The following is a 17,604-nucleotide window of genomic DNA, read 5'->3' on the forward strand; positions in this document are numbered from 1 at the left end:
ATGAGTCAGCCCTTTCCATCAGGTGGCCAAAGTATTGGAGTTTCAGCTTCAACATCAGTCCTTCCAATGAGTATTCAGGACTGATTTCCTTTAGATGGACTAGTTGGATCTCCTTGCAGTCCAAGGGACTCTCAAGAGTCTTCTCCAACACCACAGTTCAAAAGCATCAATTCTTCGGTGCTCAGCTTTCTTTATGATCCAACTCTCACATCCATCCATGACTACTGGAAAAACCATAGCTTTGACTAGATGGACCTTTGTTGGCAAAGTAATGTATCTACTTTTTAATATGCTGTTTATTTGGTAAAATGACTCAAATCCTCATCACTGAAAGGGCAGAGCCCCTAGTCAGCCTTACCTTTTTCAGGACACGTTAGCTGCGGCTGTCCATTTCCTGACCAAACTGGGCAGAGAGTAAGAAAGAGATGCTCCAGTGTATCACCTGGATGCCCAGGTGTTCTCCCTTCCCCCAGCTTGAAACAGCTCACCTGCCTCATCCTGATGACTGGGGCCAATTTGCCCTGACAGGCTGTTAACTCTTCCTTGCTTGCTTGTCTCTCAGCACGAGGTACCTGACATACTGGGTGGGAGACATGGCTCAAAGTTTAACTTCACGCTTTCTGTGTTTCCTTGTAAATGTATTTCCTCTTGGGAACTAAGACCCACGACACAAAGCTTAGATGAGTGGGGAAAAATACCAGACATTTCCAGGTAGGTCACTGGAATGATGCCAAGCAATTCCATTATTTCTATCTTTTAGTTCCAGGACCTATGACTTTGACATATTGAGTGAACTTGATAACTTTATAATCACAGTGCTTTATAATGGTGGTTGATTGAAGGCATAGATTCTGTTCGGATAGATGGGAATTGAAGTATCATAACCAATGTGGCACTTCAGTTGTGTCTTCAAAAGACCATTTGATTTCTCCATCATCCTGATGGTTTCTGAGGGCTGATATATAATACCGGTTAGAATTAGTGGCTATCAGAGTTATATGCCTACTGACAAACTTCTTCTGCTGTAAAGCAGGATTCTTAGACAGATGCCATGTTAAACAAGATCCTGCTTCAGTGAATCAAAAATCTGTAAATCCTCAGATAAGGCAGCTAGCTGAGATACAGAGAACATAAACGGCAGCCCTATACCCAGAGTATGTGTCAATTTTCATCAAGATGAAATGCTGACTCTTCAAGTGGTTCCATCAGGATGAAACGGGTTCGACGCAATGGGCTTGCCGCTGGTGACTGGCTCCTTGAGAGACAGGGGTGCGGCTCCGGTGCAGAGCCGTGCCAGGGAGATGGCAGCAGCCTGTTTCTTGCAGGTCGGACATTCGGCAGTGACAGAAACTAGATCAGCCTTCGAGAGTGGGAGTTACATGCCTAGCCTACATTCCTGTCACCAACGTGACTGTGTTAACAAAATCTGTTACAGGTAGTGAAGAAGCTGGTAATGAATAGAGGTGAAAATCCACTGGCGAAGTCGTTCCGTCTCTCCCCCAGTGGGTAAGATCAGGTGGACATTCACACGTGACAGCAAGGTTTCCACCTTCGTGCCCGTTTCATAGGTGCCTCTTTTTGACTTTCCTTGTTACCATCATCTTTTCCATCCCGCCCCCAAATTAATAAACAAAACCATTCACCTCTCTGTCTGTAAATTAATATGTATTATTACATCAGGCTGGCTTCCCTGATAGCTCAGTTGGTAAAGAATCTGCCTGCAATGTAGGAGACCCTGGTTCAATTCCTGGGTCAGGAAGATCCGCTGGAGAAGGAATAGGCTACCCACTCCAGGATTCTTGGGCTTCCCTGGTGGCTCAGCTGGTAAAGAATCTGCCTGCAACGTGGGAGACTTGGGTCTGATCCCTGGGTTGGGAAGATCCGCTGGAGAAGGGAAAGGCTGCCCACTCCAGCATTCTGGCCTGCAGAATCCCGTGGACAGTCCATGGGGTCGCAGTCAGACACGCCTGAGCGCCTTTCACTTCCCCTGTCATTACCTCAGTCTACTCTTCCACCTGTATGTAAAACAGATGGCACGGTCACTGTTTAAAGCCCTGCCCCCTCGGGAGAGTCTCCTGTCACTGCTGTCTTTTAGCAGCGTATCACACTAGGGTAATTGTGCGGCCACAATTCATTTTTGGCTTGTGCCAACATGTGCAGCCAGCCTATCCATGAATCAATCAGTCAATCTTACCTGGACTCCCCAGCCCAGCCCCTTTCTAAACTGGCCGCGAGGACTCCTCTGCAGGCACCGAGGAGAGGGCAGGTACCACGGGCACTGCTCCCGTGGTGGACGTCGTGGGATCTGTAGCACCAGCATACGCTGCTGCCCTCTGCCCTCTGGCCTTGTTCACACCAGTTTCAAAGGTGCTTTTCCCATCTTGTGATGAATCACTGTTGGGCCGCTGCAAATGTGTGACTTGGTGGGTCAGAGAGAAAGTGGCTCACTATGGTCAGGCTGTCTCCGTGGCCCCTTACGTCTCAAGATGCTGCTCTGCTGCTCCCAGAACTGGGTAACACGCTGAAAGCTATGGATTAAATAGGCGCTGGTGGAGCCTTTCTCCAGACCCCAAGGTTTTGGGCTGTGATCCCGCTACTGGGGCTTGCCATGATGTCGAAGGGCATGTCCAGCCATTGGTGCCTCAGCGGCCGCTGGGCCTTCGCAGCTGCACAAGCAGAGCGGCGGGGCTGTGCACCCACCGCCAGGGCCCCCGTCAGAGGTCAGCCCTGGCCTGGGCCCGGAAGTCAGCTGCCATCTGTTCCTCCCAAACGTGACCAGAGCAGTATTCCTAAGAGTCAAATACACTGGCTCCAGAACCTAAAGAGGCCACCCAGTAACGAGTGTCTTTAAATGCAAAAATGGGCCTTCTGCTTTGGACGGTGGATGGTATGCCCCTCATTACTGAGCCCCTAAAAAAGTTAACTGAAGTGACAGGCCTGAAACTTTGCCAGGTTTATCTCCTACCATCTGTCTCTTACTGACACCGTGAACATTTTGCCACTTCTTACTCATCCAGTTTGATTAATGCAATGTCATAGACATGTGGACCAATGGAATTTGCTGCTAGGTGTCCAAATACAGTAGACCCCTGAGGATTACTTTGTCCAGAGAGCAAGAGAATCAACATAGGCTAGGGTAAGACTGTAAGTGTGTATTTTTGTGAATCTCCCTTGAATGCAGACTTCTTCAGATCCTCTGTCCTGACTGGGATGGAAGATAGCTCTTTTGTTGGATCAGTGGTGGTCTGCCACTGAAGCCCTGCTACTGAAGACGCCACAGCTGATGAGCAGCAGTGGCAATGGAGGTGATGACTTGGGTGAGTTAGACGTGGTCTGCTGTTATCCTCCAAGGCATCGCTTATGTAAGTCACGCTGGTGAAGCAAGAGATGTGTGATGTGGCCATCACCTGGTTTGTCTACAGGCCATTAGGAGTGGCATTAATTTCTTCAATTCTATATGCCCTGCTGTTTTCAACTTAACTGTTTTGGTGTGGGATAGGGGGTGGGGAGTAGTTTCGGAGACTTCCAATTAGCCTTCCTTCATGCTAGCTTTTACCCTACTAACTAGAGGGAAAACAGAGCAAACTTTCCACCTCCAAGTATGCCGTGACATTTAGGGACTTGAGAAATGACCACTGCAGGGGTTTACGGACCCACTGCACCTGCTGTGAGCTGACCCCACCCAACACTCATTCATGTCCTTACCCGGTAAAGCCCGCCACAAGGGGAGGGCTATAATGACGCTTTGAGTCCCCGGGTATAATTGTCAGCTTGATACTTGCTAAGCTTGTATTGAACACTTTATTTCATTAACATATTATCTTAGTTCGGGCTGCTATAGCAAAATACCATGAACCGGATGGCTTAAAGACAAAGAAATTTAGTTTTTACGGTTTTGGAGGCTGAAAGACGGAGATCAGGGTGCTGGTATGACCCAATTCTGGTGAGAGCTCCTCCAGGTTACAGGTGGCTGCCTTTCGGTCGTCTCTTCACCTGGTAGAGGGCCCAGGGAAGGAGCAAGTTCCCCAGTGACCCCTACAAGACACTAATACCATTCACGAGGGCCCCGCTTTTATGGTGTCATCTAATTCTAAGCACCTTCCTACCTCCTAATACCATCACACTGGGGGGTAGTGTGTCTGTATATTAACACTAACATTCAGTCTGTAACGTGTGTGGTGAAGCAAAGTAAATGGCCCTTGATTCCTTTGGGGAAGAGTTTGGTAAATCACAGTCATTTCTGTGGTGTTGCAGAGTCCTTCTTCCTGGGGACAGATCCTCTCCTTCAACTATCTAAACATGGGCTGACATCCAGAATTTGGCCAAGGGATCATGAGTTTTCACTGACGTGACTCCCTTTGGCTTCCGAATCTTCCACTTTTATTTTAAATGTATAAATTAAACCATAAACTTATTGGCTACCGTCTGTTTTGCTCCTAGCAATTTCACATTCCATACTCCTCTGGGTTAGGTTACCCTGGATGCCACTCTGAACATGCCCTTCATTTAAATAATTGTGTCCACCTTGCGTATGATGAATGAATGCCATCATCTGACTTCTCTTGTGTTGAGATCCCTTTATCCTGCTTACTATTAGGAAACAACAGATTTTTGTGTCATCAGCTCTGAAGCATAGGAGACAGGCACAGCTGAATTTATCAACAACTTCCATTTCTTATTGTTTTTTCATAAACAAGCTGGATTTTTTGATATATTTTTAGGGATAACCAAAAGAATCTGCTGGTGAATTTTGAGAAGAGAATGAGAAAAAGAGAGAAATAATGATGACCGCTAGATTTTTGGCTCTAACAATGAAATTAAGATGTACCCATTCACCACTGCACTGGGGTCTGCGAGAGTAGCCGGCGTGGTGGGAGAGGAAATGGAGAAGCATGGAAACTTGTAGAGCTGGGATTTATTTTTTTGCTGGAAGCTAAGACTTTGCATATAATCCTGCTACATTTCAGCCGCTTAGTTTTTGGTCTGTCTGGTTAGCCTGGCATATTAGGAAAATAATCATCTGTCTCTAATTGGAGCTTACTTACCAAGGTCTGACTCTGAATCAAACCAACATCTGTGGTGGTAAAACATGAGATAAAGGAAGAAGTCAAGATGCTTGGCACTCTTCCAGTTCTCCGTATTTCTCAGTATTCCATATGGCTCTGTCTCTTGGGCGGCTGGAAGCAGCTGCCTTTCAGGATTTAACATCTGCATGGGGGGATTGAAGAAGGAGAGGGAGGAAGAAGCTGCCACCATTGCCGTTATACATCATGGATTTTCAAGGAAATTAGGTAAGACACATCTCTGAAGAGCGCAGTCCACTGGAAATGGCTCTAGTATTATTCAGGGGCTAGAAAATCTGAGCTTCTCTTCCTGACCCATGAACGGGGTGGCTGGTTCTCCTCGCGGCACTGCTACAGCTTCCCTGAAAGAATTAACCATCAGATTGAAATGCTAGTTTGTCAGCAAGCTTTCCCCTCACTGATTACAGGGGAGACTGAGCCAGCTGCCTCATTAAGAGCCTGGCTTTTAGACAGAGCAGATTATGTCAGAGAGCAGGAAATGGTCGCACCATTTCACAAATGGGAAAATGAGGGAGTAAGAAGTTTTTGATTTTTCTAAATTCATATTGGAAAATGCCAAAGCTGTAAGAGAGGGTTGCTGGTCAGTTTGGGATCAGTTACAGGGAAATCTGTCCTGTGAGATAGAAAAATATAGGAAGGAAATTGACTAGGGCAGCACCCGTGTTCATTGGCATGCTGACAAAATGGCGACAATCGGATTGAAAATAAGCTCCTATAGGCAGAAGTAGTTTTTAATGGTCTAGTTCTCCACCTCTACCACTCCAGTATCCTTGCCTGGTAAATCCCATGGACAGAGGAGCCTGGTGGGCTGCAGTACATGGGGTTGCACAGAGTCGGGCATGATGCAAAGAAGTCTGGCAGACTTCATGTCACGCTTCTCCACCTCTGAAAGGCTTGTTTAATCCCATTTGTAAAGGACTGCACAAGAAAAGAGGCTGGAAGCCCTTCCAACACGGATGAAAGTCCGTGTCCTACTCTTTGCCACCCCATGGACTATCCAGTCCGTGGAATTCTCCAGGCCAGAATACTGGAGTGGGTAGCATTTCCCTTCTCCAGGGGATCTTCCCAACCCAGGGATCAAATCCAGGTCTTCCGCATTGCAGGCAGATTCTTTACCAACTGAGCTGAGGCATTTCCAATTTCTATTGAGGATACACTAATTTTATTTGCTTGTTTACTAAAGCTCTCTTTTCTGGGGTACTAGAGATTTGAGTCTCAAATTTCTTTGACACTTTGAATTCTCCTACATTTGGTGGTTTCTGGCATCATTTCATGATACTTTCTAATTTAGAAAAATTCAGGATGGAAAAGAAATTCCCCAAAGCAGTCAAACTTGGAGCCTTAACTTATCCAAGATGGTTAGTCAAAAAGTGCCAGCTCAGAGAATAAAGACCTGAATCAATGAAAACAGTGGGAAGAGGAAGTATAGATGGCAGCTAAACACTGGAAATGGGGAGTTAGGATTAGGAGAAATCTTTCTTCATTGTGTGCAGTGCCATTTGCTTCACATGCATTTTACAAATCCTGTTACACAATTACAGAGCAACTGGAGAGGCAGTTAAGCCAAGAAGTATAGAAATAGTCTAGTCTTTTGAAGTTTGGGGCAGGGAGAATAATTGTTGTCCAAGGATGTCTACTTCCCCGTCTCCAGAATCTGTGCGTGTACTACCGTACAGGGCAGAAGGGACATTGCAGATACAGTGAAGGTGGAGGACTTTGAGACGGGAGATTATTCTGGATTATCTGGCTGAATCCAGTCATCATGAGTCCTTAGTGTGGAAACCTTTCCAGCTAGATCAGAGAGAGTTGCAGCAATAGACGCGAGGTCAGAGAGAGTGTTCCTGTGGTAGCTTTGAAGAGGAAAGAAAGAGGCTGGAGCCAAGAAGGCAGGCGGCTTCTAAAGCCTGAAAAAGGGCAGTAAGAGGATTCTGCCCTAGACGTCCCAGAAAGGAACACACCTTTGCACCTACCCAGTGAGAACTTGGATTCTCCACCTCTCAAACTGTAGATTATAAATATGTACTGTTTAAGCTGCTACATTCCTGCCAGTTTATTACAGTGCTAATAGGAACTAATGTAGATTACATCTTTCATACATTTTGCTATAACTGAAAATCTTGGACACACAAATACGCTATAGTCACCAAGATGTGAAGTACAAAAACATGGGCAGATGGCCCTAGAGTAGCCATTTTCTTTAAAAGAAAAATTAAACTTTAAAAAATAAATTTATATATGTGTTGTTTTTCTGATTCTGGAAATAATTTCTATTCAGTACAGAAATTCTGGAAAGTAAATAACAATATAAATAAAAGAAGAAAATATAATGACTTAAAAGCTCAACATTCTTTGCACTACTGTCTTCATATTGTTATAATCTTACTTAAACTCTTTCCAAGTGTGTGTGTGTGTGTATTATGTACATATACATACATATACATTTGTATTGTGTTCATATGTGTATGTGTATATATGTGTATATATATATATATATATACACATATATGATTGCAGCCATGAAATTAAAAGATGCTTACTTCTTGGAAGGAAAGTTATGACCAACCTAGACAGCATATTGAAAAGCAGAGACATTACTTTGCCAACAGAGGTCCGCCTAGTCAAGGCTATGGTTTTTCCAGGAGTCATGTATAGATGTGAGAGTTGGACCATAAGGAAAGCTGAGCGCTGAAGAATTGATGCTTTTGAACTGTGGTGTTGGAGAAGACTCTTGAGAGACCCTTGGACTGCAAAGAGATTCAACCCGTCCATCCTAAAGGAGATCAGTCCTGGATGTTCACTAGAAGGACTGATGCTGAAGCTGAAACTCCAATACTTTGGCCACCTGATGCAAAGAGCTGACATATTTGGAAAAGACTCTGATGCTGGGAAGGATTGAAGGCGGGAGGAGAAGGGGCTGACAGAGGATGAGATGGTTGGATGGGATCACCAACTCAATGGACATGGGTTTGGGTGGATTCCGGGAGTTGGTGATAGACAGGGAGGCCTGGCGTGCTGTGGTTCATGGGGTTGCAAAGAGTCGGATACAACTGAGCAACTGAACTGAACTGAACATAAATACACATACAGAATAATTGGAGTTTTATTATTTACATTGGAATTCCCAGGTGGTGCCAGTGGTAAAGAACCCTCCTGCCAATGCAAGAGACCTAAGTGATGTGGGTTCGATCCCTGGGTCGGGAAGATCTTCTGGAGGAGGGCATAGCAACCCACTCCAGTATTCATGCCTAGAGAATCCCATGGACAGAGGACTCTGGCAGGCTACAGTCCATGGGGTCACAAAGGGTTGGACTTGACTGAAGTGACTTAGCACTGGCAAAGACAGAAGAAACCCTAATTAAAACCCTTACTCTGCTGTGGGAATGGTGGACCCAATTAATTGTAAGGGCTTTGTTTTCCTGACCCCCTTGAAGGATTTGTGAAGGCACTCATAACCAGTCTATGTAGGTACCAAGCAGAAACTTGGCAGGCATCCTAAATCTCTCTCTCCCGCATCCCTCATCCTCTGCCCATCATTAACCTCTGCCAGTGTTACTGTCTTAAGACAGTAAATCGATTTCTTTCCTTCTCTGTTCCTACTGCCCCCATCTAAGCCATCATCATAGTCTATGACCCAGACTATGTCGTTAGCTTTCTATGTTGTCTCATTCTGGTTCTCCAAAGCATATCTTCTCATGCAACCAGAGTTATATTTCCAATTTACATATCAAAAAATGTGCATATTCAGTGATTTTCCATTGCTCCAATGGGAAATTTGGATTTGACCAAAAGTTATTTGCAGAGTGTGCCTTCTTCCTACTTATCCAGTATTTTCTTGTGTAGATGAATGCTTTGGGGGGAATTTAAAGTAATTTCAAGAATCTGGTCTCAGTCATCTCTGTATATAGTAGGGAGAAATGCAAGAAAATGTTCCTATGAATTAATTTTAAGGAAATTTTGGGCAGAGATGCTGCTGCTGAAAATTAGGTTCCATGTGGTTGACACTTATCCTTTTTAAGGTAAACATTATATGGTAAACATATTTCTGTGTCATTAGAAGATTTTTCAGATGTAGGAGAGGAGAGTGGGATAGACCTTAGAGATGGTATGGTCCAAGGGATCCCCCTACAAAAGACTAAATAACAATGGTTTTTAGATCTTGTTAAAACAAACCCCAGGATTCTTCTTCTTCTGCTGCTGCTGCTGCTGCTGCTGGGATTCATGGCAAACATTTCGCCCACTGGTCCTGGGGAAGTGTCTCCTCTGCACGCCTCAACAAAGTGAGCAAAAATAAGCGGACCTTCATTGAGCACATGTGCTATGCCAAAATCTGTGATGTTTAGAGACGACCTGAAGCACACAAGTCAAGCAAATCTCATCTTGGTCATTCTGCAGAAGAGGAAAAGAGGTCCACATGCAGGCATTCCTCTGAACAGAAAAATTCATGGAGAACTCAAGGAACTAGCAAATTTCCAGGAAGTGGGTGCCTGTCTGCTTCAGAAACAGACGGAAGGGGAAGCAAAGGGTGAGGAACAAAGGGAGATTGCTCAGAGTCAGATACTGACGGTTTTCAGCCCATTTGTTGATGACACGGTAACCTGGTGGGTATGGCCCTTAGTATTTTCAAGTATTAATTGGCTTCTCCCATTTTGTTCCAAACAGATTTTGAGGCAGACTATAAGCTATGTAAAATATACTGAGAAAACATTTATTGAAAGCAGGTGACAAGTTTCCCAAAAAAGGGTCAGGGATCATAAAGTAGGAAGACAGCAGAGAAAAGTGATGCCTATGAGACAGCTGTTAATCCTAAAGCACCAGATTCAGCTAATGTGTCTTGCAGGCAGTGATGATTCCAGTCCTAGTAAGGATAGGGCAGTAGGGTTCAGCCCGCAGATAAGGTCTTTACACTTTAGGAGACTGACAAGTGGACAGATTCCCATTCTGTGTTATCCACAAGTATCTCCTACCTCTTTCAAAATATTCATCGTACTTATGGTTATCTGAGTAGTGTCTAATTTCTCTGTTTAAGCTCCGTTAAAAACTTGATCTGAAATGTATAGTAATGTGTTTTATCATGCAACACAGAGACTAGCATTTAGTAATTAAGCTCAAGAGCATTGGATCAAGGCAAGAGAATCATACAGAAACAAAGGAGAGTTAAACTGGATTCTCTCAAACCAGACAATACAGTTTATTTCTCAAAAAGCAGCCCCTTATGGGTGTATAATATGCAGTCATAGAGCAGTGCCATGATTGCTGCTGTTCAGCCATTCAGTTGTGTCCATCTCTTTGTGACCCCATGGACTCCATTCCAGGCCTCCTGTCTTTCACTATCTCCCAGAATTTGCTCAAACTCATTTCCGTTGAGTGGGTGATGCCATCCAGCCATCTCATGCTCTGTCATCCCCTTCTCCTCCGGCCTTCAATCTTTCCCAGGAACAGGGTCTTTTCCAGTGAGTAAGCTGTTCGCATCAGGTGGCCAAAATACTGGAGCTTCAGCTTCAGCATCAGTCCTTCCAATGAACATTCAGGACTGATCTCCTTTAGGATGGACTGGTTTGATTTCCTTGCAGTCCAAGGGACTCTCAAGAGTCTTCTCCAACACCACAATTCAAAAGCATCAATTCTTCGGTGCTCAGCTTTCTTTATAGTTCAACTCTCACATCCATACATGACCACTGGAAAACCATAGCTTTAACTAGACAGACCTTTGTTGGCAAAGTAATGTCTCAGCTTTTTAATATGCTGTCTGAATTTGTCATAGCTTTTCTTCCAAGAAGCAAGCGTCTTTCACTTTCATGGCTGTAGTCACCACCTGCAGTAATTCTGGAGCCCAAGAAAATAAAGTCTGTCACTGCTTCCATTATTTCCCCATGTGTTTGCCATGAAGTGATGGGACAGGATGCCATGATCTTCCTTTTCTGAATGTTGAGTTTTAGGTCAGCTTTTTCACTCTCATCTTTCAGTTTCATCAAGAGTTGTTTTAGTTCCTTTTTGCTTTCTCCCATAAGGGTGGTGTCATCTGCATTTCTAACTGGGCTCCCCTCGTGGTTCTGATGGTAAAGAGTGTGACTGCAATGTGGGAGAGGCAGATTCTATCCCTGGTTTAGATCATCCCCTGGAGAAGTAAATGGCAATCCCCGCCAGTATTCTTGCCTGGCAAATCTCATGGACAGAGGAACCAGCCAGGCTACAGTCCATGGGTCGCGAAGAGTCAGACATGACTGAGTGACTTCACTTTCACTTTCATTTTCATCTGCATATCTGAGGTTAGTTATATTTCTCCCAGCAATCTTGATTTCAGCTTGTGGTTCATCCAGCCTGGCATTGCACATGATGTACTCCGCATTTAAATTAAATAAGCAAGGCTACAATATACAGCCTTGACATACTCCTTTCCTAATTTTGAACCAGTCTGTTGATCTATGTCCAGTTCTAACTGTTGCTTCTTGACCTGCATACAGGTTTCTCAGGAGGCAGGTAAGGTGGGTCTGGTGTTCCCATCTCTTGAAGAATTTTCCAGTTTGTTGTGATCCACACAGTCAAAGATTTTAGCACCGTCAACAAAGTAGATGCTTTTCTGGAGCTGTCTTGCTTTCTCTGTGATCCAACAGATGTAGCGATCTGATGTGTCATGGTGTATATAAATAATCTGCTACTGTTGGACGTCTTGTCTGTGTCCTGCAGCGCTCTGCCGAGTTCCTCATCACACGTCTTTACTACTGTCACAGCCAGACTGGATTTCTGGAGTGAAATCATCATGTTGAAGGATGTGAACTATTAGAAATGAAGTATTGCTTTCTCTTCATGGAGTAATGGCCTTAAATACTAGCTGGATGATTGTATCCCTCTCTCTGCTAATATTTAGTCCCCACATTCAGGGGTCAGTTTAAACCTGGGACTTCCCAGAAGCCACTGCACATTTTAAAAGGCACCATTCACAGACCCTCCCCAGTTTTATGCCCACCATGCATTGTTTGTAGGCAGAACAACAGCCCTCCACCAGGATGTCCATGTCCTGATCCCCAAATTTGTAAATACATGATGCTGTGTGATAAGCAGGAGTTAAGGTTATAGATGGAATTGTTTGCTAATCAGCTGACTTTAAAATCAAGAGGTTATCCTGGATTATTCTGGCGAGCCTGATGACAAAGTTCCTTCAAATGTGGAGGGAGGAGACAGAAGAGTTAGTGTTAGTGTGGAGGAAGGAAAAGAGACTCAAGCAGCCCTCACCGGCTTTGAAGACAGAGGAGGGCCCAGAGCCAAGGAATGCAGGCAGGCTCTAAGAGCTGGAAAGAGAAAGAAGGTGGATTCTCCTTCAGAGTCTCCAGAAAGGACCCGCCCAGCCAACACAGTGATCTAATCCCGGTGAGATCCATGTTGGAATCCTACCTTTGAGAGCTGTGAGATAATAAATCTGTGTTGGTTTAAGCCACCAAGTTTGCGGTGATTTATTACAGCAGCCATAGGAAGCCAGTGAAGCACTCTTCAGCTTCCAAGGAGCAAGCTCTGCCCATCCACACTCACGCTCCCTTTATCTAGGAAAATAACTCTTCCCATTCCAGCAGCAAGTGCTTAGCCAGCTGTCCATGCTGCCGTACCTTCTGCTTTATGGTTGTATCCCTTGAAACACAAAATAAAAAATAAAAAGAAAGGAGTTTCCAAAGGAGGAAACGGTCTGTTAGCACCACTTCTTATTTCCGAAGCCCTTCTCCTTCACAGATTCTAAACTGAAAAATCTTGACATGTTTTTAGGTACAGGCAGCAGACGTGGATATGGCAGATGATCTTAAACAAGGTGATTGCTTAGCCAATGTCTATTGCATCCTCTCTGTCAACAAATCCCAAGAGGAGACCAAGCTCTGCGTGTGTCTCCCTGGGAAATAGATTATTGTTTTATGAGACGCCTGTTGCAAGTCCCAGGGAACTCGAACATCAGTCATGGGAAGCCACTTCAGTGGAATTGAACAAATGTACAAAGTTCTGGCCTAAAAGCCATGCTCACGGTTCGGGTGTTCAATCAATGGTGCCAATATCAGATCCAGGTTCAACTAGTGCTTGATGGGCACCCACAGCGTGACAGGCCCTGCACTAGGAACATTCACCTTCTCTCATCCATTTTCTCAACAGCCCTCATTTTACAAAGGAGAAAACTGTGGTTCATGAGGGCTACATGCACGTCCTCCAGCTCACACAGGCTGGTAGCAGAGCCAGTATTTGAACCTTCAGCCTTTTGATGGATTCAATGCTCTTTGCACTCTGCACAGTCCTAACCTCCCAGCACTTAGACTAGGAGGTGGCGGAGGACAGCAGGAAACCAGTGCCCCTGAGCGTTGCTCCATGGCCAGCATCCCGGGTCGCTGCTTCCTGCCAGGCACCCGGCGCGTGGCCTCCTGTCGTGGCCAACACAGAGAAAGAGGGGGCTGGTTCAAGCCATGGAGAAGGAAACCCACCAGCAGCAGCCTCGGAGCAGAAAACGTGAAAAGGGGAAGAGTGTGGAATTTTCAAAAGGGAGTCTGGTACTCCGAGTACAACCCTGCAGAGACAATCACACCAGTGTTTTTCATTATGGAAACATTATCTAAATAAAGGAGACCAGAATCACAGCATTCGAGAACCAGAGGGGACCTAGACATCATCCGGTTCTATTCCTCACTTCAAAGATGAGGAAACTAGGGGTAAGAAATATGAAGGTTCCTGGCCAAACTCTTACATGAAGCAATCATGCAGGTTGAATTATAGCTTCTTGTGAGTTAGAACAATGGTTTTATTTATGCACGTTATCTCTCCTAGAGAATGGTCATTTAAAATAATAGCACTTTATAATATGGCTATATAATTTTCACATATTTTTATGGAAAAAAATGCTATTTCTTCACAGTAACAGATCCTGTTAAAATGACTAAAAAATGTAACAGAGCTCTAGTGCATTTTGCAGCCTTTTAGTTTAAGACCCAGAGGAGAAAAGGAAAAAGCAAATAGATATGATTTGTCTGCATGAGTGGATCTTTCGATTGTGGCTTTTCTTCAAATAAAACAATTAGGGTAAAATAATGAGTCATATACTTAAAGAGATATTTTTATGTTTCATTGAAATATAAATCATTCCTGATAATAATGATAAAATATCAACTGAGGAAAGCATGAAAATGTTTTTGTTTCTGAAGCAATAGAATGACCAGTAACTTTATCCCCCATGCTTATACTTGCTACATGTAAATGAACCGTGAGAAACAAAAGTCACAATAAAAATGGAACAGTCAATCCTGGAACAGCATCTAAAGCAACTCAGAGCAGCCATCCATCTTCTTAAGTTGACTATTGATCCTGATGAAGGACTCTGATGCCTTCTGATAAGAAGCAATAAAAAAACCTCTGAGGAATGAAGAAAAGTTCACATGGTACATGACATATGCCATTAAACATGAATTAAATTTGATAAAACAGACTACTGAGTGTTCCTATGATTAAGATTTATATGTACATCAGAAGACTTCATCCTCTTTAGATACACTGCATCAGTTCAGTTCAGTTGCTCAGTGGTGTCCGACTCTTTGCGATCCCATGGACTGTAGCACGCTGGGCCTCCCTGTCCATCACCAACTCCCGGAGTTCACCCAAACTCATGTCCATCGAGTCGGTGATGCCATCCAGCCATCTCATCCTCTGTCGTCCCCTTCTCCTCCTGCCCCCAATCCCTCCCAGCATCAGAGTCTTTTCCAATGAGTCAGCTCTTCTTATCAGGTGGCCAAAGTATTGGAGCTTCAGCTTCAGCATCAGTCCTTCCAATGAATACCCAGGACTGATCTCCTTTAGGATGGACTGGTTGGACCTCCTTCCAATCCAAGGGACTCTCAAGAGTCTTCTCCAACACCACAGTTCAAAAGCATCAATTCTTTGGCGCTCAGCTTTCTTTATAGTCCAACTCTCACATCCATACGTGACCACAGGAAAAACCAGAGCCTTGACTAGACGGACCTTTGTCAGCAATGTAATGTCTCTGCTTTTCAATATGCTGTCTAGGTTGGTCATAGCTTTTCTTCCAAGGAGCAAATGTCTTTTACTTTCATGCCTGCAGTCACCATCTGCAGTGATTTTGGAGCCCAAGAAAATATAGTCTCTTCCTGTTCCATTGTCTCCCCATCTATTTGCCATGAACTGATGCGACTGGATGCCATGATCTTAGTTTTTTGAACGTTGAGTTTTAAACCAGCTTTTTCAGTCTCCTCTTTCACTTTCATGAAGAGACTCTTGAGTTCCTCTTTGCTTTCTGCCATAAGGGTGGTATCATCATCTCCATGTCTTGGGTTATTGATATTTCTCTCAGAAATCCTGATTCCAGCCTGTGCTTCATCCAGCCTGGCATTTCACCTGATGTACTCTGCAGGTAAGTTAAATAAGCGGGGTGACAATATACAGCCTTTATGTACTCCTTTCCCAATTTAGAACCAGTCAGTTTTTCCATGTCTGGTTCTAACTGTTGCTTCTTGACCTGCATACAGATTTCTCAGGATGCAGGTCAGGTGGTCTGGTATTCCCATCTCTTTCAGAATTTTCCACAGTTTGTTGTGATCCACACAGTCAGAGGCTTTAGCATAGTCAATGAAGCAGAAGTAGATGTATTTCTGGAATTCTTATGCTTTTTAATTGATCCAGCAGATGTTGGCAATTTGAGCTCTGATTCTTCTGCCTTTTCTAAATCCAGCTTGAATATCTGGAAGTTCTTGGTTCCTGTACTATTGATGCCTAGCTTGGAGAATTTTGCACATTACTTTGCTAGCGTGTGAGATGAGTGCAATTATGCAGTAGCTTGAGCATTCTTTGCCATAGCCTTTCTTTGGGATTGGAATGAAAACTGACCTTTTCCAGTCCTGTGGCCACTGCTGAGTTTTGCCAATTTGCTGGCATATTGAGTGCAGCATTTCACAGCATCATCTTTCAGGATTTGAAATAGCTCAACTGGAATTCCATCCCCTCCACTAGCTTTGTTCGTAGTGATGCTTCCTAAGGCCCACTTGACTTCACATTCCAGGATGTCTGGCTCTAAGTGAGTCCTCACAACCATCGTGGTTATCTGGGTTGTGAAGATCTTTTCTGTACAGTTCTTCTAAACATTCTTGCCACCTCTTCTTAATATCCTCTGCTTCTGTTAGGTCCATACCATTTCTGTCCTTTGTTGTGTCCATCTTTGCATGAAATGTTCCCTATGTATCTCTAATTTTCTTGAAGAGATCTCTAGTCTTTCCCATTGTATTATTTTCCTCTATCTCTTTGCACTGATCACTGAGGAAGGCTTTCTCATCTCTCCTTGCTACTCTTTGGAACTCTGCATTCAGAGGGGTATATCTTTCCTTTTCTCCTTTACCTTTCACTTCTCTTCTCAGCTATTTGTAAGGCTTTCTCAGACAACCACTTTGCATTCTTTTTCCTGGGAGTGGTTTTGATTATGGCCACCTGTACAATGTTACGAACCTCTGTCCATAGTTCTTCAGGCACTCTGTCTATCTGATCTAATCCCTTGGATCTATTTGTCACTTCCACTGTATAATCGTAAGGGATTTGATTTAGGTCATACCTAAATCTGAGCTATCAAGGATGGAAATCAGTCCTGTGTATTCATTGGAAGGACTGATGCTGAAGCTGAAACTCCAATACTTTGGCCATCTGATGCAAACAGCTGACTCATTTGAAAAGACCCTGATGCTGGGAAAGATTGAATACAGGAGGAGAAGGGGATGACAGATGATAAGATGGTTGGATGGCATCACCAACTCAATGGACATGAGTTTGAGCAAGCTCCAGGAGTTGGTGATGGACAGGGAGACCTGGCGTGCTGCAGCTCATGGGTTCACAAACAGTCAGACACAACTGAGCGACTGAGCTGAACTGAATGGTCCAGTGGTTTTCCCCACTTTCTTCAAGTGAAGTCTGAATTTGGCAATAAGGAGTTCATGATCTGAGCTACAGTCAGCTCCCAGTCTTGTTTTTGTTGACTGTATAGAGCTTCTCCATCTTCAGCTGCAAAGAATATAATCAATCTGATTTCAGTATTAACCATCTGGTGATGTCCATGTGTAGAGTCGTCTCGTGTTGTTGGAAGAGGGTGTTTGCTACAACCAGTGGTAAAACTCGGTTGACGTTTGGTAAACCTCTGTTAGCCTTTGCCCTGCTTCATTTTGTACTCCAAGGCCAAACCTGCCTGTTATTCCAGGGATCTCTTGAATTCCTACTTTTGGATTCCGGTCCCCTGTGTTGAAACATCCATCTTTTTCTGGTGTTAGTTCTAGGGGGTCTTGGCAGTCATTACAGAACCATTCAACTTCAGCTTCCTTGGAATTGGTGTTGGGGCACAGACTTTGCTCTTAATGCCTGAATGACAGCGCAGTATATCCCACACGGTGCTTGCTGTGGCTGGTGGGCTACGCACGGGTGTGTGTGCACTTGAGTGAACATGTTGTCTGCGTATTTGTACATGATTGCAAACCTGGTAAGGACTCATCTAACTTGAAAGACGAACTAGAAA

Source organism: Bubalus kerabau, chromosome 1 (genome assembly GCF_029407905.1).
Source record: "Bubalus kerabau isolate K-KA32 ecotype Philippines breed swamp buffalo chromosome 1, PCC_UOA_SB_1v2, whole genome shotgun sequence".
Classification (NCBI taxonomy): domain Eukaryota; kingdom Metazoa; phylum Chordata; class Mammalia; order Artiodactyla; family Bovidae; genus Bubalus; species Bubalus kerabau.